At 40.5% G+C, this 25898-nt stretch overlaps 1 protein-coding gene across 7 annotated transcripts in view; it reads left to right on the top strand.

Annotated features, from left to right (window-relative positions):
• The window catches only part of CXXC5 (CXXC finger protein 5), a 108769-nt gene that overhangs the window by 15264 nt on the left and 67607 nt on the right, over nucleotides 1-25898 (top strand). The gene's annotated exons all lie outside the window — the stretch shown is intronic.

The raw sequence follows: 25898 nt of genomic DNA, 5'->3' as shown, positions 1-25898 counted from the left end.
AACAAAACAAAATTCAGTTACAGGCTAGGGGAACGTGCTTCTTCTCAGTTTCGGCGATCTTACTCCCAAGGGTTTGACCAGTCCCAGGACAGGCATTTCTTCAGGGACAGGGGCAGACAACAACCCTATGCCAAGAGGCGTTTCCGAGGATCTGGTAATAGACCCTTCCATAGGTCTAAGTGACTTCCACCATTTATAGTCCTTCCTAGTTACAGTCCTTCATCAGTCAGTGGGAGGACACCACATATACTGACAGCAGACCATCAACTTTCTGGAACTGCGATTTTTCTAGGACTCCTTCACTTTCAAGCGGCAGTCGACAGAAAACACATGTTGATCCTCATGGACAATATCATGGCGAAAGCCCATGTCAACAGACAAGGCGGGACCCGATCCAGACTGCTAATGGCGGAGACCCAGCGACTGGGAAGCTGGGCGTAATTACATCTTCTCTCCATTCGAGCAGAACACATTGCGGGCACCGCCAACATCATGGCTGATTGGTTGAGTCGATCTCACATGGATCAAGCGGAGTGGGAGATCCATGCATCACACTTTGGTGCGCTGACCAGGAGATTCGGAATGCCAATGGTCGACCTTTTTGCTACCAGCAACAACAGAAAAGTTCCTAGGTTCTTCGCAAGGTACACATCTCTGGGTGCAGAAGGGATGGATGCCCTCCGATGTCAGTGGCTGCAGGATCTCCTGTATGCATTCCCGTCACTGCCTTTGATCCACCGGGTCATCAGAAAAATGTTGGAGAAGCAAGCGGAGTTAATTCTCCTAGCACCACACTGGCTGTGCCATCCATGGTTTGCGGACCTTCTATCTGTCTGTCGCTCCTCTGTGGCGGATTCCTCCATCCAAAGCTTCACTCACTCAGGGAGCCGTAGCTCATCCAGATCCACAGTGGATCAAATTGACCTCTTGGCAGCTGAGCGGTGCTCAATGACTGCAGAGGGCCTCTCTCCGGTGGTCATCAGCACAATTCAAGCGGCCAGGAAACCCTCTACAAATCACACCTACGATGCCATGTGGAAAGCCTTTTGTGCTTGGTGCAGGCCCAAGGGCACAGCCCCATCACAAGCTCTGACTTGCCACATTCTCGAATTCCTTCAAAACGGACTAACTGCGGGCCTGTCCCCCAACACTCTTAGAAGACAGATGGTGGCCCTCTCATCAGTGTTGTGCGCCATGTCCAAGCACATGATCTACTGATCAAACAATTCTTGAAGGGAGCCATGAATTTGTATCCACTGACAGTCCATCGATATCCATCTTGGGACTTGCCTCTTATTCTTCAAGCACTCACGGAGGCCCCCTTTGAACCGCTGAGGGACACATCGCTTCTATACTTGTCACAGAAAGTAATATTCTTGGTAGCAATTACATCCACACGTCAGATTTCAGAACTGGCAGCTATTTCTATGTGGCAAGATCTATGTACCTTCTATTCGGATCGTGTGGTCCTAAGAGTGAACCCAACGTTAATTCCAAAGATGATCTTCCACCACTCTCAAGAATTGTTTTTATCAAATTTCTGCCTGGATCTGGTCCACCATCTAGAACGTAGACGGCACTGGATGTTCAAAGTGCCCTTCAAATGTACCTATGCAGAACAGCACCTTTTTGTCACATGGAAGCAATGTTCATTTCATTTCAACTGGACACTATGGGACGTGAGGCGTCGTCTTCATTGTTGGGGCGGTGGATCAGAGCCTGCATCGCAAAGGCTTATTCCTTGCAAGCACATCCTCTCCTAGAGCGCATTACGGCTCATTCCACACATAGGGCAGCCACTTCAGCGGCTTGGAGCACTCTACATGCGGTTTGCGGAGCGGCTACGTGAATGTCACCGTCATCATTTATTAGGCATCAGCTATGCATCAGCGTAGGGAGGAGAGTTTTACAGCAGGTCAGCGGATACCATCCCGGACAGCATTCCACCCGTCATAGTTAGACAAGCTCTGGTACATCCCACTCATGAATGCTATCTCCACCAACATAGGAGAATGGGCATTGGCTTACCAGATATGTGCTTTCTCTGGGAAGGTGGAGATAGCATCCAGCCCCACCCTTGGTGGTCCGGTGTTTGGAAGAACTAATTGGTATGTATAACATAATCTGACTTCTGCTTCCCAAATGAACTTCCAGTATGATGGACATTCCTGTATTCCCATGTTATGCTAGTGTTAAAATTTGACCACCGCTGTAAAGTATTGTTGGATTTTGCATATGCAGTGGAGGTGGGCACTGTTTAGCAAAGATTGGGATTTATTCTAGTTATCTGTATTATACCCAGCCCACTTTGTAGTGCCCATTTAAAATATTTAACTGATAGCTTCCTCTGAAATACATTGTTCTTTGAATGTCATTTTGAAATTGGTTATTCACTATGTAATGTACACATTGAATTTTGCTTTTAAAAAATTGATTTTATATTTACAATGATGTTTTCATTTTACATTGCTTTGTTCAATTTCCTTAGCCTGCAAGTCTCCAGGACAGGGGAAAGCAGACTTCAAGCTTGTGTGTTATGCTTTGATTTAGACAAGAAAACTCAAATTGTACTCATTCTCTATTCCAAAGTGCATAGGATTAAAAATAAAGAATTCTAAACCTTGGAGGTTGTTTTTGTGCTTTAGAGTTGAACAGAAGTAATAAAAGCTAAGCACAGAAACCTGTTTTTAATCTTCTCTATACCAAAACAGGTTTCATTCATATTAGCTGTTTTAAAATGAAGAAGAATCATTTTACTGTTGCTGCTGTGAATTCATTCTTGTTGATCTGTTGCAAATCAGAGGCCTGGTTGATTCCAATCTATCTCCTGTGACCCCTGCTCTAAAAGATAAAGACTGTTTGCCTTTAGCAAAAAGAATCTTGCTGTTAATAATTTTGAACCAGTGCTGCAAAGTAGAGTATAAACAACATTTTAAAATGTATCTTTATAAATTAGCAATAGCAATAGCAGTTAGACTTATATACCGCTTCATAGGGCTTTCAGCCCTCTCTAAGCAGTTTACAGAGTCAGCATATCGCCCCCACAGTCTGGGTCCTCATTTTATACCCACCTCGGAAGGATGGAAGGCTGAGTCAACCTTGAGCCGGTGAGATTAGAACCGCTGAACTGCAGATAACAGTCAGCTGAAGTGGCCTGCAGTACTGCACCCTAACCACTGCGGCACCTCGGCTCTTCAAACATACCTCCCCCCTAAAAAACACTTATATCTGTTTATAACATTCAGTTGGGCAAAATAGGGTGAACAAGGTACTTCTAGTGCGCTGACTTACAGAATGCCAGGACCGATCCCATGGGAATGAAATTTGGGAAAGTTGTAGCTACCCCATCACTGCTATGCTGCTGTTTCAAAAGCTCCTTGCCCAGCTTCTTGTGAGTCTTTGCTGGTGGGAAGCTTGGCAATGGCAGGGGAAGTTGTAAGTTGCTTGAGTAAACCTCCCCCATCTTGCACAACCTCTACAGTCCCTCTCTGACCTGCACAACACCTTTCATGTAACCTTCCCAATGGGTGCTGCATGCTTTCACATCCTCCCCATCAGCCAAACCAGAAACATTGAAGAGTTAATTATATGTGAAGAAAAGGGCCCAGTACAATGTGTGTGCTTACAAATATTCTATTTCCTGTACATAACAGTTCTTGGTTTAGGATTCTGTTGGACTAGTACTTCATCCTGTGCAAAATGTGTTGTTGTTTATAAACTTTATATCATTTAGATATTTCGTTTTGTTGAATGCTATTTTATGTATGATTAATTTCCTGCATCCTTCATGTAGATTGAATCCTTTGAAATTAAGTGGGAATAATATTATTATATCTAGGAGGACTGTTGTTCCATCTCCATATTTCAGAGTTGAAAAAATTGGCTGCTGGCTTTGTGTAAGAGCAGTCTCTGTAAAGTTTGGGAATGGAAGAATATTTCTACTGAATTTTCTGGGGTTGAAGGATATGGGGGAGAAAATATTGCCATATGGTTTCTGCCTCCCATGATCATGAAGATTTGAATATAAGATGCAATTCTCTTGCAGTTTGTGAAAGGTCAGGCCTTTAGGTAATGAATTTGGCATCTTGGGAAACAAATTTGAAATAAAGGCGCTATTGGTTAATACCAATTTCTAGTAAGTGAAGTCTCCTTCAGGTCAAAACGTTTGTGTTCAGTGCTCCATGTATCTTGTCATGAATAGTGAAATAGTTGCTACTGCCTTTTGGATTTTCTTTCCCGCTTAGCTTACATAGCTGGAATTCCTGTTGATCAAGTTTAATCCCCATTATTCCAGTCGCCCCCCTCTACCCCGAATTGAGGGATTACAAGGTTGTAAAAAGGGAATTTTATGAGTGGTATACAAAATGTTTATAAATTCAACACAGCTGTTGTAATCTTATCAAAATAGACTGGTACCTTGGTACTCAACCACTTTGAAACTCATCAAATTTGGTACTCAATGCATTTTGACATGAAAATTTTGTCCCTGTACTCATCATTTGTTTGTTATTCAATGCACAAGCTAAAACCTGCTGATTATTCCTTATGTTTTTGGTACTCATCATGCTTCCTGGAGCCAATTAAAGATGAATACCAAGGTACCACTGTATTTAGTATTCATAAAAGTAATATTTCTTCTGCCGACTCTCCTTTTTGGGCATGTCACAATGCACAAAGAAAAAGAGCAGAGTTTGCATCACAAAGCCAGGACCTTTTGCCTCCTGCTGTTGCAATTATGTATTGCCTCTGACATATTTAGCATTCAGTATTAACTGAAAGTGCTATCTGATTTTTTGAGAGCATGTGTGAGGTGTTTTTCATTTGAGCAATTAAGTTGCACAAATGTGCTTAAAACTAACACACTAGCAGGGGACACCTTTAGCTCCTGAAGTTTCTATTTTGCACATGCGTGACAAGAAGACCAGCTGCTAAGATATAGGACTTATTATTTATTGATCTGCTCTTTTCCATTGCCATTCTATGCATTAAAATCTATTGTTAGCTGGTAAAGAATCTGCATTTCTGATAAGGCAACTTCCACATTTTTTACTTTTTGCAGCAAGTGTGAGAAGAATTCAACTCTTCTTTTTTCTTGGGCAGAACAGCCATAAATTGCAAGGTGATCCTTACTTCCTTTCCAGCTGGGGAAAAATACTGCAGGATGTTTGGACTGGATAAGGTTGAGGTGCTCAGAAATCTTTAGTTTGGCTACTCCGCAGGAAAACTTAGACTTTTGTTACTGCTTTCAGCTTCAAATTTATTCCTGACTTTGCATGATAGTGCAAGAGAAGGTTGGTAGGAAAAAAAGGGCACCATCCTAACAACCTCAAATGGTTCCTTGGCTTATCAAAGCAATGGCAAATCACTTCTGTCATTTACCAAGGAAACTACAAATACTGGTATGTATTTTTTTTAAATAAATTTTTATTTTAAACTCATAAACACATCAACAGAAACAAACACATGACTTAAGACAACATAGGAACAAGAAGTTCCATCATATATCATACAGCAGTTCCGTATCGGTTTCTTTGCAGTTAGTGTTTTCCCTTCTATACTTTTCTATCTTACATTCACTCCTTATTCGTTATCCATTTTTATGTACAATTCTATCTTTATTTATACTTAGCTATTTATAACCAAATATTGTTTACCTATCTTGTGATATATATTCTTACTATCATTTATTCTCTTACATACAATTCTAGGTATACATTCACATGCCTATTCTTTTTCTTTGCCAATCTTACACTATTGTTATTCCATTTAAAAGATTATAAGGTACAGTTTGGATTGTTTTGTTTACCATCCCTAGCGCCTGCTATGACACCACCTTATTTTCTCTTTCTTTTCTCTCTCCCTTCTCTACTTCCTTCCTCCTCTCCTTCCCTTTCTTTCTTCCCTTACCTCTCCCCTACCCTCTCTCTTCCCCTTCCTACCCTCTCTCCTTCTCTTTCTCTCCCATCCTCCCTTCTCTCCTTCTCTTTCTCTCCCTTCCACTCACCTCTCCTTACCTCTTTCTTCTTCCCTTACCTCTCCTCCACTCTTCCTCTTCCTTTCCTGTCTATCTCTCCTTCCCTTTCTCTCCTTTCCACCCTCTTCTCCTACAAATACTGGTATGTAGTCGCAAAAGTTGGGACTAACTTGAGGGAGGCTGTATCTTTTTCTACAAAACAAAAAACTGCGGATTTCTGCTGATCATCTCATTTACAACAGTATATTTGGTAGTAAAAGTGGGTTTCCTTCCGTGCCATTTGCGAGCTATTTTATGTGGGACGTTGCAGGCAGCAAAGCTGCTTAACATTTTTCCCATTAGTTTTCCGTGCAATTCCTTTCTGTACCCAGGATTTCCTCTTGGTTCTATGCTCCAATTTCTCAGCCAAATGTAGAAAGGTCACAGTGATAAGTAAGAGTTCTTTTTCCTATGGTATTGGAAGTTCGGAATTCTAAAGGAGTAATGAATAACTTAAGGCAGTGTTTCTCAACCTTGGCAACTTGAAGATGTCCGGACTTCAACTCCCAGAATTCCCCAGCCAGCATTCGCGAATGCTGGCTGGGGAATTCTGGGAGTTGAAGTCCGGACATCTTCCAAGTTGCCAAGGTTGAGAAACACTGACTTAAGGGGACTATGTCCCAACTGGTTTTTAATGTTTTGCATCAGGCAAGGTAGTCTAGCTCAGACTTTAGAATACAGGTAGTCCTTGCTTAGTAACTGCTTCATACAGTGACTGTTTGCACTTATGACAGTGATGAAAACATAACTTTTCAACCAACCCTTTTATTTATGACCTTTGCAGATGTGGAAAGCTAAAATAAGCTGATCGCACAGTTGCCATTTCGCTTGGCGACCGCTTTAACAACCAAGTTGCTGGCCCCAATTGTGGTCGCTAAATGAGGGTTACCTGTACTACTAAGTTTACTACTAAGTTTATGAATCTGTTCTCACTTGCTTCCTTTTCTTATGATCCAGCGAAAACCTTACATTCCTGAAAGTGTTTTGTTATATAATTTTTGAAAAGGATATTTATGTTTGCGATTTATTTTACAAAAAGTTTAAATCGATCCATTTCCTCAAAACAGTAACAATTTTTTTAAAATATAGGTAATCCTTGCTTACCAACCACACATTTCAGCAATCTTGTGAAGTTCCCTAAAGCCACATTAGGACTGCAGGGACACTTCGGCTCCCTATACCAGCCTATCTCCCCTCTTCCATGTCTATCCTTTTGGCTGACTTGGACTTAATCTTCGTAAATGTCAACGTCCATAAGGCAGTGACCGTTGCATTGTGAAGGCCAGGGGCAGGACGTCACGGATTACAGCACGCCATTGATTCCGATTTAGGGCGGCTTGTTGGGCATCGGTTATCGAGAAATGGAGTGGTTGAAGAGCGTGAGCCACTTGGGATATCCACGTTTTCTTTGGGGCATTGTAAATCCTTGTCATAGATGGTCGTCTGGATGCTTCAATTATCCAAATCACTCTGAAGGAAAGATTAGCTTCCCTCAGAAGATCCCTTGTTAGGTAAGCTCCCCGTTGGGAGAGTGAGCATGTTCAGCGAAGCATTGTGAGAGTTGTGTTGGAGTACACACAAACCAGCATACAGAGAAACTGCAGTTTAAATAGGCTTTACTTTCGTGGAAATAGAGGTATCTGAGTCCATCAAACAGTCCAAGTCATACACGGATAAGACAGTCAGTCATCAACATCTTTCAGTTAAGGAATAATCCAAATAACAGTCCAGTATCATATAATCAGTTCAGTACTCAAAGTTTGCTAGCAGTTGCAAAACTTACAATAGCTCACGGCACTTTCTAACAGCCAGCTTCCAAAAACACTCAGGTCAGATCAGCCCAGCATCTAACGAACAGAAAGCTAACAGTCATTTTGGCTCCCTCTTATGGCCAATTGAGGAAAACAGCAACCAATCACAGTTTACAGTATGATTTAAAGAAACAGGTATAGCATTGCTACATGATTTATATATTGCCGACCAACTGTTAGATTATATTCCTAACATTCTCCCCTTTGGGTAGGACAATATATAAATCTTACAATCTTAATCTGTATTCCTCGCAACAATGTTTATGCTTTATATTACCTTGGGCTTTGGTAAAGTGATCTGTGATGTTATCTTCAGACATACAATACTCCAGTGAAACTAATTTACTATTCACACTTTCCCTTACATTCAGATATCTTATATCAGTGTATTTTGACCTAGTTTTTACAGCAAGATTGGATGCCATCTGAATTGCTGCTTGATTGTCTTCGTAAACAGCAATAGGCTCTTGTATGTCAATTCCCATATCCAGTAGGAGTTGTTTGTAACAAACTACATCTGTACATAATAATGACAAACATGAGAACTCAGCCTCCATAGTTGATAGACTTAAATGTTTTTGTCTAATAGACCGCCATCCAATTAGTTCTTTTCCCAGGAATACAACAAATCCTGATGTTGATTTCTGTGTAGACACATCTGTAGCAAAATTTGCATCAGCATATGCAGTTAAGCTCAGATCATCTTTAGGTTCTAAATACAATGCATAATGCATCATTTGCTTAAGATATCTTAATATCCTCTTAGCAGCTTGCCAGTGCCTTTCAGTAGGTTCAGCATTAAACCTGGCTAATTGATTTACACTATATGCTATGTCGGGCCTTGACCAATTACTCAGATATGATAAGCTACCAATCAAAGATTGATAAATACCTTTATCAAACACAGGGCTTTTTACATCATCATTGCTAAATTCCTGACCCATTGGAGTTTTAGCTGGTTCCATCCTAAACGTTCTGAGTAACTGGTTAATCTTCTCAGTTTGTGAGATTTTGTATCCTCCCCTAGTTTTATCTATCTTTAACCCAAGATATTGCCTAATCTCAACAAGATGTTTTATACTGAACTTCATCCTTAACAGTGTTATAATCCCCATAGCTTCTTGCTCAGTTTTAGTGATTAATGCTATGTCATCAGTGAACAATAGCAACAATGAAATCACACCATCACTTTTTTTCTTAAACAGGATCAGCCATGCCAGCTTTAAAACCTGTCTTAGTTAACTCTTTCACTATACATTGATTCCATTCATATCCTGATTGCTTCAAGCCACATAGACTCTTTTTCAACCTCCAGCAATCAGTTTTACTATCAGTTTTAAATCCTGCAGGCTTCTGTAAATATATAGTATGTTGCAACGGTGCATGAAGATATGCTGTCTCTACATCTAAATGATTAACTTATATATTCATTCTTAGCTGCCCACACTAATGCTTCACGTAACGTTATAGCCTTTAAACTAGGTGCAAAGATCTCATCATAATCATTGGCTGACTGAACAAATCCTTGTGCAACTAACCTGGCTTTACGGGTTACAGTCCCATCTACACTATTTTAAGTTTGAAAATCCATTTACAACCAATGGCATGTTTACCTGGTGGTAACTTTACATTTTCATACACTTTTAGCTTATGCAATGATTTTAATTCCTTTTCCATTGCATCTTTCCAAGCTTTCTGTTCCTCAGTTGGATATAGAGTTAATTCTTGGTAATTTGCAGGAACCTTATTTGCCTGACATGCTATAGATGCCTGATATCTGTCAGGTGGTCTAGTTACACGGGTTGAATGTCTAGGTATTTCAGGACTTACCAGTGGACTCTCCTGTATAACCTGCTTTTGTACTTCTGGTTCGTCATGTACTTCTTTCTTAATTTCTTTAATTACTGGTTTTCCTACCTCATCATTAGGGGCTACTTGGGTGTCGATAATTACATTATCATTTGTTTTTAATTTATTCCACCCCACGTGTTCTATAAACTTGGCACTAGCGCTACAGTAAATCTTAGCTGTGCCTTTCTCCCAAACCCTAAATGATCTATGGTTAACCTCATATCCTACAAAAAATAACTGTCGAGCTCTTTGTTGCCCTTTCAGTCTCCCTTGTGATGGTATATGCACCCATGCTGGGGCTCTGAATATATGTAGGTAACTCAGATCTGGTTTTCTGCCATGCCACCTAGTGAATGGCAATTCATCGTTTGTTGTATTCACCACATTATTTAAAACATGGTTACTACACATCATAGCTTCACTCCACAGTGTTTCTGGCAAACCTGAATCAGCTATCATAGTTCGAGCCATGGCCTGTAATGTTTGCCCCCTTCATTCTACAAACGAGTTATGTTGTGGCTTATAAGGAGCAGAACGTTTGTGCTCGATTCCAGCTGTTCTTAACATTGGAATTTATAATTGGTAAACTCTGCCCCATTATCAGTAACTACAGTAATAACCTTGGTTTTCATCTTTCTCTCCGCAAACCTCAGCCAATTAAAGAAATTCTGAAACGTTTCTGTTTTGTTTTTCATTAAGTAACAGAAACCGTATTGGGAATAATGATCCATGATACTCAAAACATAACAGGCATCTCCCAAACTGGGTTTCTTAGGTCCTATTATATCAGCAAAAACAACCTCCAGAGGTTCCTTTGTTTTAAAACCGTTCAGTCTGTTTGCTGGAGTAACTTTGCTTTTCTCCTGATTGCAAACATTGCAGTTTAAATATTTTCCGCATGGTTTTAGTTTTACTCCCTCTGCCAATTTGTTTGTTGCAGAATCTTGAAGTTAATGTGCCCCATGCGTCTATGTAGTAAATGTATGCATTCGTCATGGGGTTTAACATTATGATAAGCTGTGTTAGCCATCTGGCCATCTGGTATAACATACAAACCGTTTTTTAAAGTAGCAGTAACCCTGTTACCCTCCTTTTCAATAATACAGATGTCTCCCCTAAAAGTTACCACATAGCCAATGTTAACCAGAGCCCTAACTGATAGTAAGTTGAATTTCAGGTTAGGTACATATAACATTGGTAACTGCTCATTTAGGAATGAACAATATGCATTACCTTCACCAGACGCCCTCACCTTCCATCCATTTGCCAAAAATACATGTTCCTTGCTCATGGTCATTTTTATAAACCTTTTCCTATCTCTAGCGATGCACTGTGATGCTCCACTGTCAACAACCCACAAATCATGGTTTACTGGTGCATTGCTAGACATCGCCAAAGTAGACATAGCTAAGTTCACATTAGCATTTTTTCTAGCTCTTCCGGCATTCTGTTGTTTTGCCTTTTTACAGAACCTAGCTATATGTCCCTTAGCCCCACAAGAATAACATTTTCGAACAGTATAGGCAGTAGAATGTGACTCCTCATGTTGTGGTGGTTTCTCTTTCAGTTGTTCCCTCTCCATCCTTCTTCTTGACTCTTCCAACAGTCGTGCAGTAATGTCAGTCAGTGTTCATTCATTTTGGGTAAGGACTTCAAGAAAAGATACAAAAACATCATAACTCTCATCCAGGTTTCATAGACCAAGAAACATAGTTTGTTCCATCCAACCGGGTTATCATCGATAGACTTGTTGATGGGTCGCTCGTCATCTTCTTCAGGATAGTAACAATCACTATAATAAACAGCTGTCTGTATGTGGTATTGCGTATCAACACCAACTCTCCTTTAGCTACGTCTGGTACACTCTGGGCCCATAATCAGAGAGAGCGAGTAAAATAAGGCAGGATTGCTCAGAAAAGGTTGTATCAAAAGTTGAGTTAAGTGAATACAATTTCCTGTTTTCTCTTTTTTAAAATGCCCCAATTAGTTTGTGCAATGTAGACAAATAGGATTAGGAATTCTGCTGCATCAATTTAATTTCAACTCTTATTTTTAATACACTGAGTTTTGTCTCTTGTTACAGAGATGTGGGGGTAAAAAATTGTCAGTACAGGTAGTCCTCGACTTACAACAGTTCACTTAATGACAATTCAAAGTTATAACGGCATTGAAAAGAATGACTTATGACCGTTTTTCCTACGACCGTTGCAGAATCCACATAGTCATATGATAGAAAATTGGATGCTTAGCGACTGATGCATATTTATGATGGTTGTAGTGTCCCAGGGTCATGTGTTCACTTTTTGTGATCTCTTGACAAGCTAAGTCAATGGGGAAGCCAGATTCACTTAACAACCAGGTCACTTAACAATAATTGCAGTGATTCACAACTTGAGATACAAAAGATCATAAAATGGGGCAAAATTCACTTAATTTTAGCAACAAAAATGTTGGGCTCAACTGTGGGTTGTAAGTTGAGGACGACCTAGATTTGATTTTGTAAAAATGTTCTCAATTTTTTGTCTAGGTTATGTTTTTTTAAAAAAAAATATGGGAGAATTTTAAAAGGAGCTCTGCAAAGAAAATGCTAAATCCAAGGTAGATTCTTTTGTGAATTCTTGCCGTTGTATTGTTGGCGCTTTACGGCCACCGTACGCTTACTTGAAATTTTGGGAGTTATCTCATTTCCTGTCCACCTCTAGGAGTGTATGCAAGAGGAAACAGATCTGCAGGATGCCTAAGAAGCAAGTTTCTCAAAAATGAGCAATTTGGATAGCTTTATAAAACATAATTCACGCATGGTTTGGTGTCTGGTTGACTGACTTCCTCTCAGTTTCTCTTTGTAGAATTGGCCCAGGATACAACTTTTCATCACTACAAACTCAGGTGCTTAAAAGATGCTTTTGCATCTTAAAAGACCTTTGTCCAAGAGGATTTAGTTCCCCTTATTGACAGTCATACGTGGTCTTTAAGGGTGGGCTTACATTGCCCCTGCATTTTCCTCCCAGCATTCTTGGGATTGCTATTCAGTTACTTTCTGTGCTGAGAAGTACCAGAATTTCCTGTCAGCAGCAGGTTTTCTTGTTTTGTCTGACTGCCATTTCATCACATGCTTTAATCACCACATCCAGGCTTACAATGAGTAAGCTGGAAACAGCTGCCCCCCTCCCCCTCCCAACCTGACCTCTCAGGATATATACTAGCTACCTCTGAGGTTGCTACGGTCTGTTGATCTGCTTTATTCCCTGGCAGTTGTTCTGACCTCAGCTAGCTTTATTTGCCTGCATCTCCTCTCCCTTTTCTAATGGCCAGCTTGGGAGTCAAAAGCAGCTCAGGAGTGCATGTGCGTACACACGTGTGTAACAATTACCTGGCCGTTTCTTGATGATACATGCTGTCAAGATGAAATTGGTTTCACACATTGATCATAAAACTTGGCTGGGCACCATGATTCCATTATTATCCTTAATTCTGCAACAGTTTTAGGTTCAGCTTCAAACATTTTTTTTTTAAAAAAAATTATAAGTGCTTTAAAAATAGATAGCAGCAAAAGAACCTTTGGAACATAAGGGAAGGAGATGGAGACAATGTGAGACCTACTATTGTATTCACCATAAGCCGCAAATGTGGGAATAAACTGTCCTTACCCCATGGGAAGAAAAATTGTTGAATGCTTTTTTAATGTACATTTGTGCACATCCCAAGTGCATTAACAGTTAAACTTTCAGCTCATAGCTTAAACTCATCAGACCACGAAAAGCCTCCATTAGTTACTCATGCTCCATTGCTCAACTAGAATATCATGCGGGAATGTTTTATTTTTTCCCCTCTTGCTTCAACTTCAGTGATGTGTTTTAGGATGTAGATCCCAAGTTCTTATTTTGCCTTCCTGGAAAAAAAAAGCAGCCTTGTTCCGGAACAGAAAATATGTTTTTTGGTTCAATGGAACACTTTTCTTTTATAGCCATTTCCTCTAAAAAATGCTATGCTATCACAATAGCATTGTAATAATTGCAGTATGCTTTTTAACACTATTAATAGATGTGCAAATGATCACCTTCACAAAAACATCCCTTTATCCTTCTTGATTTCTCTAGCCCAGAGTCCTCCAAATATCATGTTCTTTTGTTAACCCATCCAGCATAAATATCAGGATTATGATAATTATAATTGAAGACACCCAATTTGGTATAGAGGTTAAAGTATTGGGCTAGAAACAGGGAGGCCAGGTGTTCTAATCCTGCTTTAGGCCCAAGGTCAGTTACTCACATTCTCACAGCTCAAAGAAGGAGGCAATGGCAAATTACTTTTGAAAAAACATTGCTGTAAAAGTAAATGTAAATGTAAGGTTGTCCTTAAGAATTGGACATGATTTAACAGAAGAAGAAAAAATACAATTCAGCATAGCTGAAGGACAACTTGTCCGTATAATAGAGCTGGATGTAGCCCCACATCAAGAATCATAATATTCTGTATATTTCTGCCACCGGCAACCAGTAATATACTTTTTGGGAAAGATCTATGGAACAATGTGACATCACTGATTTTGCAGAGAAAAAGTTAGATATACGCCTCCTTTTTTGAGTAGCAGATGCTTGCTTTTCATGATTGATAGGCATAAGTCTGGAAGATTCTCACAGTGCAGTTTCAGTTTCATTCTCTTTTTTGTGAAGTGGATTTTATAAATATTATAAATATTTAGACAAATATATGCTTTTTTAAGCTGTTTGATGTAACAAAGTAAAAGTTATACATAGGACAAGCAGTATTAAAGGGGAATAGAGGAATATAGAATAAAAGTACAACTTAAACACCATATAGATTTACATTAGTAATAATTATCTTTTAAAATCTCTGCTTGAATGTGATACCGAAAGACTGGAGAATGATCAGTATGTATGGAGATATTTTATGTATCACATACATGGAAATATAATATACTTTCTTAAATTGATATTTTTCAAAGCGAAAAATAGCAAATTAATTCAATTTACCGATAAAGAATATTGTAGCTCATGGTTGAAATGAGGGATCCTTGGTGCTTTCCGAATTTGACTGTTTTCATGCATAGATTTCATTTACCCAAACTAGGTAATGTCATTATCACTAATACTAAGGATGTTACTTACTTTGGATAATGAAACGCTTGCAAGAAAACAACCAAGCTCAGAGGGCACCAAGAAATGTAATTTATTTACACAAATATATAACTATATTTATGTGTGTTCATTATATACAAATACAAACATCCATATTTATTTGTAAGATTCATAATTCACCAAAGGTTCTTAATATAGCTATATTATTTTCTTCACAGAACATCCTGTAATCTTACAGTAAACATAGGGGATCAAGTTATGTTGAAATGCTGCAGTGACTTTCCGTTCATGGGGCTTTCAAATATACACTATGTTTAGAGTCTTATGGAAACCATTTGAAATATAAAATACGGAGAAAAGTTGAAGTGCTGTATGTCACAATTTGTTTTTTTCTGTGGTTCAAACATAGGGTCTCCTGCTTAAGCATAATCTTCTGGACTAGAAAATCGCTGCCATCCCTTCCTATTATTCTATGTTCTAGTTAAATGAGAAGGAAATCTGGTCTCAGATTTCAGCAGTTCCCAATACTATAATTTATTTCCCCTTGTGCCCCCCATGTTTCTTCCTTACATTGAATTCAGATTTCTCAAGGGTATCATCAAGAAATGGTATTTTGCATCTGGAATATTCCATGTTTATGCAAAAATCAATTTTAAAAAATAGGAAAGAAATTCGAGATCTGATGAGAACTCACAGAAAATAGATTATGATTGAAGAATATTGACAAAATGTTGGTTGTATTAGTTAACCGGAGTCCTTTGTTCCTTACATCATTTGAGGAATTGTCATGAGGCAGAAGAGTTTCCTCCAGTTAAGTATGTCTGAAATACCCAAGATTTCTCATCTTACCTCACATACTACACGCTGAAATTCTCTTTCATTTTCTTCCTGCATGTATAATTTGACTGGCCAGGGATTAAGATCATAAGTAGGGGCTGTACTTTGAGTTCTCTGCAAGTTTAAGATAGGGTAGGTAGGAACATAAGCAGTGACTTTTTCAGAGTGCCCCTATCCTGTTTTCATCTGCTGCCAGGTTCCATGGATTTGGAACAAATCCATTTTGTTGCATGGGCTGTTAAAACTAATGCGAGCCCCTATATTTTTATATGGATTGGTTTTAACTATAATAGCTTTCTGTTTTATATTTGCTTTTATTTGTAGACTTAAATATTTGCATTTCACGATTTTGCACTTCTTTTAAATATATTCTGTACATTACCTAGAGAACAAGCGTTTTTTCCGGAGTGAGGGACAGGAGGCTCCAGTGGATAGTATTGACACACCCATTTGGCCACGAGACTGGGATGAAGCTGAAGACACGTCTCTGTGCTCCACCCATTCTTCTCCATCGAAGTGAGTCCAGCCAAAGAATGAGTCATATTTTTAACTTCTCCTGCGATTTCTATCTCTACTGGAACCTCCTTTCCTCTGCAGCCACCGTAGCTAGCTCTCTGCTCTAGCCTGTAAGTAGCTCTACGTGGTTTTCCTTCCTAACCACCAGGGAGTGTTACTTTATATACTTGGGAGCTGAGAGAGCGCTGAGGTCGTGGCAGCCATTTCCGGCTTAGCCAAGCATGTGGCGCCGATTCCTGGGGTTTTTTATGCGATCGGGAGGCTAGAGGCTAGGGATTCCCAGCCCAGAGGTGCCCCCATCGCACCAATTTACTCGCTTTGGTGGTTGGATTCAAGCCGCGGAGAGAACGGAGCACTGGGAACAGCGCGAAGAAGTTTTTTTGAACTGAGTGTGCCGCGGAGCAGAGGAGAGCGCGCAAAGTGACACTGGCTAAGGCACTCCTCGGCGGCAGCCCCCATATACACCATTCTCGATGCTGAGGCAGGGGGTGCCCAAAAGGGGAGAAAGCAGCATTCATTCAGTTTGTTTTCTCCTTAACTGTTGCAGCGGAAGAGAGGGAGAGCCAGGAGGCTGCCCAAGGAGGGTGGGCAGTTTTTTCTTTATTTTCCTTATTTCCCCAAGCGGCCAAGATGGTGGAGGAGGCGGGGGGGGTCTCCTCCCCCCTACTGCCCTGGGGGGGACCTTAAACCAGGCAGCGACCCACTGCTTCTGCCAGTGCCCTTAAGGCTGCAAACCCCCGCCCCTCTCGTGCCACCCAGAGAGACGAACTGAGGAGGCACAAGGCCCTCTCAAAGACCTTTTCCAGGAAAACTGAGGGCCTTGCAAGGTAGGCTTACCGCAAGCCCTCGTACCGGCCCCCGGAACAGGAGGCTCAGCAGAGCAGGTACTCTTTTCCCAGGTCAGAGAGGACATCTGACTGCAACTTCAGTAGGGACAGATCCTGCTTCCAGCCTCAGAGTAAGCGGCCCTTTCGAGGGGAGGTAGGCCCCCCCTACCGCTGGGGCAAATAGGTCCACCCATTGGTGGTTGCCTGGCACTCTTCTCTGAGGTCTGGGCGAGGATTTCCTCCGATGCCTGGGTAATCAGCACTGTCTCATGCGGCTTTGGCTAGAGTTCCTCTCCATCCCCCTGAACCACATTTCCCCTGGCGCAAAATCTAGACCAACACAGACGGATGCGTCAGGCCATTAAGCATCTGCTTGACATTGCTGCAATAGAACCGGTCCCCTTGGACCAGATGGGCCAGGGGTTCTACTCAAATCTGTACCTCATACTGAAAGCTTCACGGGGTTGGAGAGTATTCTCGACTTGAAGCTCTTGAACCAACATCTTGTGTACCGCAAGTTCAAGATGGCCTCACTTAAATCCATTCTAGCAGTCATATGGGAGGGGGATTACATGGCTTCTATAGACCTCACAGAGGCTTATCTCCATATTCTCATCCTCCTATTCCGCAGGCAGTATCTATGGTTCTCCTATCTGGACCGCCACTTCCAATTCAGGGCCCTTCCCTTTGGGTTATCCTCTGCACCTAGGTCATTCACCAAGGTGGTGGCAGCCTACCTAAGGGGCTTTCCCATTAGGCTACATTGCTAACTGGATGACGTCCTTGTCCAAGGGGCATCCCCAGGTCAGACGAGGGCGGGCCTCTGGCAGGTCATGGACACCCTTTAAGGGCTTGGGTTCTCCGTCAACTTTGAAAAGAGTTCCCTCACCCCATCAACTAGAATTCTCCATTTAGGGGCGGTCATAGACTCCTGTGCAGGAAAGGTTTTTCTCTCCCCGGACCGCAGGACCAGTTTGGTTAAGATGATTAAGTAGGTCCATAGGGACTGTTATGTTCCCATAGCCCTTCTATCCAGCTTGTTGGGGAAACTCATATCCTGCATCGAGGTAGTACTGTGGGCACGGTTGCATGCCAGCACTCTGCAGTGCTGACTCCTACTGTTCCAGAGAGCCAACACCAGCAGCTCACTGGCCAAGGTTGAAGCCATCCCTCAGGTACTGATTTCCCTCAAGTGGTGGCTGTCTCCATCCTTGCTTAAGGGGTGTGAGTTCAGGGACCAGGAGTGCCTTGTTCTCACCATGGATGCCAGCCTGTTTGGCTGGGGGGGGGGGGCGACCCTGGGTCCCAGTTGGCGCAGGGCCTGTGGTCCTGGCAGGAGCATCATCAACTGGCTGGAGCTCCGGGCAATCCATCTGGTGCTTCAATATTTCTGGACTGCTGTTGAGGGTCATCACATCCTGGTCCTCACCGACAATGTGGCGGCCAAGGCCCACATCAATTGACAGGGCGGAACGCGCTCCAGGGCACTGCACACTGAAGTGATGTCGCTGGGCAGCTGGGCAGAGAGACATCTGCAGTCAATCCGGGCGGAGCACATCACGGGGATCGACAATTATCAGGCCAACTGGCTCAGTCGAGAGATGCTGGACAACGGAGAGTGGAGCCTGTCCCAGGAGCTGTTCCAGAGCATCTGCCGGATGTTCGGATGGCCAGTAGTGGACATCTTCACCACTCCGGCCAACACCCATACTCATCTGTGGGTGATTAGAACCATAGCGGCCTCTCGCAGAAATGCCACTTCGGGGATCACGGCACATTCGAGGAGTGCTGCCACCTCGGCGGCTTGGGCCTCCCAGGCCCCCATAGAGGACATTTGCAGAGTGGCTACATGGGCATCCCCATCGCCGTTTATCCAACATTACAGGTTGGACACGTTCGCATCGGCTGATGCGGCGTTTGGGCGCAGGGTGCTACAGCAGATTATTGCAGAGGATGAGTTCCCCGCCCATGGGACTCAGCTTTGGTAGGTCCCATACACTGGAGCCTCCTGTCCCTCGCTCCGGAAAATGGCTGTTGGTCTTACCTGACCTGCTATTTTCAGGGCTCGGATAGGAGGCTCCAGTTCCTGCCCTAGGTAATATGATAGCTGGGTGGTGGGAGTTCTCCTTTGTGCCTTGTTGTCAGGTCTGAGGGGAGCTCACTTCGATGGAGAAGAAAGAGTGGAGCACAGAGACATGTCTTCAGCTTCATCCCAATCTCTTGGCCAAATGGGCAGTCAATACCATCCACTGGAGCCTCCTGTCCGAGCCCCAAAAATAGCAGTTCAGGTAAGACCAATTGCCAATTGAATGGTAAAGTAAAGGTAAACATAAAAAAACCATAAATTAAATTAACATTTCTATTGTGATTTTCTTGTGATCTTCAAAAATATTATATGTCAGTGCTTATTTGTATAAGGCCATGATTGTTTATGGAATTGTATAAGGGAACGTAGACCTGCCTTCAAGGAATGTACCATGGAAAGGAATGTACTTTCATCATAATGAAAGAAAAATAAACAACAACAGGTAGGAACAATGAAAAACAGAATGTTGGAATGTCATCCCATCTCTTTTTATGATGATCTTTTCTACTTCTTTCACTTCCTATTCACTTCCTAGTGTATAGCTGAGCTATACACTAAATAACTAATATTAGCAGAGAAAAGGCATCACATTTTTGTATGCTGCCTATAATCAAGAAAGAATATTAGGCCAAAGGTTTGCTATAAAGATTTTGAGAGAACATTTAAAGGAAAATAGTTGGTTTATTACTTTTTACTTTGGTAATGTGTAATGTTGGTGAGATAAAAGTTGGATTTGGTACAGGAAAGAAAGGAGATGGATATAATGTCCCAGTGTTTTCATTTTCAAACGGGGGCTTTCTCCCTGAATAAAAAGGAAACCTTTTGAAAAGTTTCATACTCTGCTTCCATCCATGTCATTTACACATCAAGAGTGAGTTCATCTACCTACCTTCCTCCCCTTGGTGTGGCAATCAACTTATACTCTTCAGTTCATTCACAAACAATAGTCTTTTTCAGTTGAGCAAAATTATCTTCTGAATACTGTCCCCCACCCAATCCCTGAAATGATCGCTTTTTTCCTTCCAGAAATGTCTTTAGCTTGCTCAAATGCAGCAAGGTGCTTGTTATACAAATGCAGGGATTTTTAAGCCAAACCTTTGTACTGTGACAAAATGTTTCTATTTCATGAAGTTATTTAGAATAGCTAACAAATAATCGTGCTAAATGCCATGTTCCTCTCAGCATTTTAGAGAGGAAATCCAAAAGAAGATTGAATTTGGTCCACAGCATGCAGCTGACATGTTTTTAAACCTCATGTTTCTTGTTATATAAACCATTTCCTTGTCGCATCAAGTTAAGACTTCATATTCCTTACTGTATGAAGTTAAGACTTCATATTCCTTACTGCATGAAGTTAAGACTTCATATTCCTTACTGCATGAAGTTAAGACTTCATATTCCTTACTGCATGAAGTTAAGACTTCATATTCCTTACTGCATGAAGTTAAGACTTCATATTCCTTACTGTATGAAGTTAAGACTTCATACAGTGAATCACAACTCTTTATTATACCTGAGAGCTACTGACCTAAATAGTTCTGTTTAAAAATTATACAATTGACAACATTTCTAAATATGACTGCTGGTGATATCTAGTTTCAGTTATGACTGGTTTCTTAGGCAAAACACACTTTTTCAGTAAACAGATAAATACTGTCATTTTTACTGAAACAGTATGATCAGCTTATGTGAGGGGCAAAATTTTGGTAGGTTCCTTTTCATGGTCCATTTATTTAGTGGAATAGAAAGTCCTAATCAGTGGGTGGGGGGAGCCAATAGCTTGAGGTAAGGTAAGAAAGAATAGACATAGGACTGAGCTGGAGAGGGAAACTTTCTGCTAGAAAAGCAGATTAAGGATTGTAACCAGTTTATATTTCTTAGTTATTGTCAATGTACTGTAAATAAGTTATTGAGCAGATCAAAGTCTCAAGCCATTTCATATAGAACAGGGGTGTCAAACTCACATCAACATCATGTGACGTATCACAACTTTCTTCTCCTTCACTAAACTGGGCATAGCCAGTGTGTGATGCATCTGGCCCGCGGATTGCGAGTTTGACACTCCTGATATAGAATAATACTAGGAGAGACACATTAGTTAACCTTCTGCTTTTTATATTGCTAATGTATGCACCTGTATAGGGAAAGGAGATGGATCTGATGGGCAGTAACTAAAACTCTAATTTCTGTATAGCATATTAACACCATTTCAAACTACTTTAGGGAATTTATCAGAGAACCCAAAGTAGCAATCATATGGTACTTCACAACTGAAACAAACAAGAGTAACTTCTTATCTTTCATCATATCATCTCCATATATTCATAACCTTTCATATATTCCTTGTTTTCAACATGGAGCTCTAATCTAGAAAAGGAAGTAAAGGCAAGAATCTATTTTAATTCAAAACAAAACAAAGGCAGAAAATATAGGACAAGATCCAGCAATAAGCTGTCTTGGGAAAATTTGCCTTTTAAAAATATAAAATAGGTAAGGGGTGGTCAGGTGTCCTATTGAAGAACTGATCTGTTTCTTCTTAAAATTTTAGGAAATAGTTTATCTTAATCATTTCATATGTTTTGGCAGGTGATCACATTTTTTAAGGCTGAGTCCCCATATACTTGGTTAAGATCAGACTTATTAAATCAAATGGAAGCTAATTGAGAATAGTTATATATGGGGATGTGCTATGTAAGGATTACTTTACTTCAATGGCATGGTCAATATTTGCTTTTACTAAAGTGATAAAAACCTACTTTAATCTACATGTTAATTATATGAACAAATCAATCTGTGAAGACATTAAGTTAAATATGGTAATGATTAATTATAACTTTAAATAGGATAGGTAAGCTAAAAAAAATATGAGTTTGAGTTGAGTTTGAGTTTCATTTTATTTATATGCCGCCCTATTCCCTGCGGGACTCAGGGCGGCGCACAAACCCAAGGAGGGAAAGGGAAACACAAAAACTACAAATACAAGGCATTTAAAAACAACCAACAGCCACACGATTCGAGAAGGGAAGGGAACTCATCAACCCCAGGCCTGCCGACACAGCCAGGTTTTAACGGCTTTTCGGAAGGCCTGGAGAGAGGTGAGGGTCTGAATCTCTGCGGGGAGTTCGTTCCAAAGGGTCGGAGTTGCCACAGAGAAGGCCCTCCCCCGGGTAGTAGCCAGATGACATTGGCTGGTAGACGGAACCCGGAGGAGGCCTGCTGTGTGTGATCTAATGGGTCTTTGGGAGGTGATTGGCAGCAGGCGGTCTCTCAATATGGACAATTCATTGAGATTACTGCCTACGTTTTATGTGGTGGCATATCAAGGCCAGCCTAGTTATAAAATTAAGAAAAATATCAATTTTATTAATAAAACAAAGCCAGTTTTAAACTTTTGTGTAGACAAATCCAGCTTTGGTTTTCATTTGGTTGGGTATGTTCTGTGGTTCGGGCTTTTAAGTAAGTTGGGCAGTCCAGAGAAGTGACTTCAGCATTAGTAAAATGCTTGTGTTGCTGCTAGCTGTAGCAGTGCCTAATTGACCTTGGCTAATCTCAAAAAGGAAACTGCATGGTTGTGTCTATGAAATCATTAACAGTCAAGCTGCAAAGTGACTTTGCCTTGCCTACATTGTTTATTAGAGATCCCTGCAGTCAAAGCAAGGAAATATAGGTGTTGCCTTGGCAAGAGGGGCGGCTGTATGCGTAGAAAGAAACAAACAAGCAGTAAAATAAGCTGCTGGGTTTGGCTGCAGAAGTCAAGAGTAAGGGGGCAAATAAATGTAGCCATGATGAATTTGAAAGAATTTTTAAAAGTTGCTCTTTGCACAGTCATTTTTACCTTAATAGAATATTTGGCAATATGTAGTTGCAGCCAGGAATAGTTAGCTGCTGTTATGTCATCAGTCAGTTGACCTGACATGCCCAATCCCATAAAGAATATCTGAGCAAAACTAGAGCAAGGCTGGTTATCCACAGTGCAAAACTCCTAACAGCAGCACTTCTTTTACTAGGATACCGCAGAGATTCCAGGGCTAAATTTTCATTCTCAGTCCTTTCCCCATCATTTAGACTGTTAGGGCTAAAATAAATTTGATGTGAGCCACATATAAAGTGATTATGCATCCAGGCATGTCCTGCAACACTTAGATGTACTTTTGATATATGTGTTCTAATAGTACAAGCAAATAGATTAGTACCTGGGGTATACACATTTACATTTATTAGCACTTTACATCTAATTTACATCATAATCTTGAGGTTTTTTTTAGGTGTGAGTAGAACTAGCTAACTGCTGGTCTGACCTGTATCTTGGATTTTTATTTTTTATTTTTGCTCAACCTGTGCACGATATTTTCCATTTTTTAAAACATTAAGTTACCGAAATCTGTAAATTCTTAATATTGACTATAAATATACATTAATGAATAGATTCATTTTGTATTGTATTTTATGTTCATTATTCATCTCCATAGCCCTAGTAAGCACGAGTGCTCAGAGATTCTAAAATTTGCTCAGTGAAGTTCTAATTTAAAAAAAAAATACGGATATCCACTTGCCCAACATGTAATCTTGCTGGGGGCTTTTGCAGGGCCTCTCTGGTCACCTTTTACTTTTAAGCACTGTTTGCACATCTGCGTGGTCCCATTTCTTACCTTCGTAAGATGAAAATACAGAAATCTCTGTGCTGACCAGCTTCAGCCTGCAGGCACTAACTGCGTTGGATTACAACTCGCAATATTCTTAAACCAGGATGGGCATTGTATGCTTCGAGGGGATGCTCCAGGAGTTATAACTTAAGATGTCCAATGTTGTGTCATTCTGCAGCATAACCTGATGCAGATTTTAATAACAGTCTACTAGATGATTTACTAAATGATTTGCAAGAATTGGATCAGGCTGAAGGTCTGTCTAAGATCTTCTCTATTTGAAGGTTATAGCATCCCTGTGCTGTTTGCCCCCCATCATCTGGTAATCACCATCTTTCTCTTAATCTTAAGGTTACTTATAAGTATCATTATAACTAGATTCCAGTTAGTTTTGCCTCCAGATGTTGGAATAATTGAATTTCATGCTAGTTACTACAATAGCTCTTCGCGTTAGTAAATGCTATAATGGAATTTTATTTGTGACATATTCTTTTTTGGTATTTTGTGTCTTCAATTTATTGCTGGAAATTTGTAATAAATCTATTAGTTTTTGACAAATCACAGAATTTGTCAATTTTGCTGCAACATTTTCTTTTTCTCCTTATTTGATGCAGGAACTTTCAGCAGTGGCAGAAATTTTCTACTCTAAATTGTGCACAGTGTGTTTAGACTGGCACTTCTTCTCTTTGTCCTCCACTATCCCTCCATTTTTTGGACAAAATAACTTTTTCATATAAACCTGAGAAACTGTTGCTTTTGTTCTTTATTTTCTTCTGAGTCTATGGCACAATAGGCATCCATTTGATTTGGCCAGGATTTTCTGTCAGTAATAGCAATAGCAATAGCAGTTAGACTTATATACCGCTTCATAGGGCTTTCAGCCCCCTCTAAGCGGTTTACAGAGTCAGCATATTGCCCCCAACAACAATCCGAGTCCTCATTTTACCCACCTCGGAAGGATGGAAGGCTGAGTCAACCCTGAGCCGGTGAGATTTGAACAGCCGAACTGCAGAACTGCAGTCAGCTGAAGTAGCCTGCAGTGCTGCATTTAACCACTGCGCCACCTCGGCTCTTAACCGCTTCTTTTGAGTTTGTTTAAGTGCTTAAGTCCATGCTGTTGTTAACAACAACAATATCTAGTCACCTTGTTTTCTATCATCAATTTATATTGCCTTTGAGTTAATTTGGCATAGGGTAATTGTCATGCAAGCAAAAAAAAAATTAAATGAATAAATTATGGATAAGTAAGCTGTCAATCTGTGAGACATAAGATATAGCTTAGAGATGAAACATTTGTGTGGACTCTAGTTTTCACTTAAAATTTCGTTTGATTAAAATAAATTACTAGAAATGATGATCCCATGTCCAGCACTATAGAAAGCCTAAAGAAAAAGAAATATATACATTTAACAGTCTTGATTGTATGTGGAGCAGCTAAAATGCAAAAACATTAAAATTGCTCAGATGGATATATTTCAGCTGGAGATTAAGTCCTGAAATTGTTTTAAATTATAACTTTGGGAGGTTTTTTTTGAACTTATATTTTAGCTTTTCTTCAGGAACTTAAGGTCACTTGCCTTAGTTTATGCATACAAACATTTGTATGTTACCTACTTAATGTGTTCTATGTCACTTGCAGTACTAAAAATTACAATGAAAACATTCGTACAATTAATTTCCCTCCATCTGTCTGGAAAACTCTGAATGATTGCTAACCTTTTATCTATTTGCTGCAGTCTAGTGGAGATTTGGATTTTTTGAGCTATACATCATGGTCCCCATTTCCTCTGTATTTTGAGCTCACTGATTATGACTTAGTCTGATATGCAAATATAGATGTTATTTGTAAATAACATGAGTTTTACTCCCTTGCAGACAAGTCATCATAAATTGTTTATACAAAATTGGTTTGGTTTTCCTCCTTTTTCAATCTGTTCTTCTCATATACTATTGCATTGGTTAGAGCAGTGTTTGTCAACCTTGGCAACTTGAAGATGTCCGGACTTCAACTCCCAGAATTCCCCAGCCAGCATTTGCTGGCTGGGGAATTCTGGGAGTTGAAGTCCGGACATCTTCAAGTTGCCAAGGTTGACAAACACTGGGTTAGAGATTTCAGTGGGGCACATCACAGATAAAAAGTCAGGAAATCTCAAACAAAGAAGTTCATGGTTGCAATTTGTTGTCTGAATAGAAGCCATAATTTCACAATGGTTCA

Source organism: Thamnophis sirtalis, unplaced genomic scaffold, assembly GCF_051295495.1.
Source record: "Thamnophis sirtalis isolate CommonGarterSnake01/CBP01778 unplaced genomic scaffold, rThaSir2_p1.2 scaffold_8, whole genome shotgun sequence".
Taxonomy (NCBI): Eukaryota; Metazoa; Chordata; class Lepidosauria; order Squamata; family Natricidae; genus Thamnophis; species Thamnophis sirtalis.
This window is presented reverse-complemented; position numbering and strand designations above follow the sequence as displayed.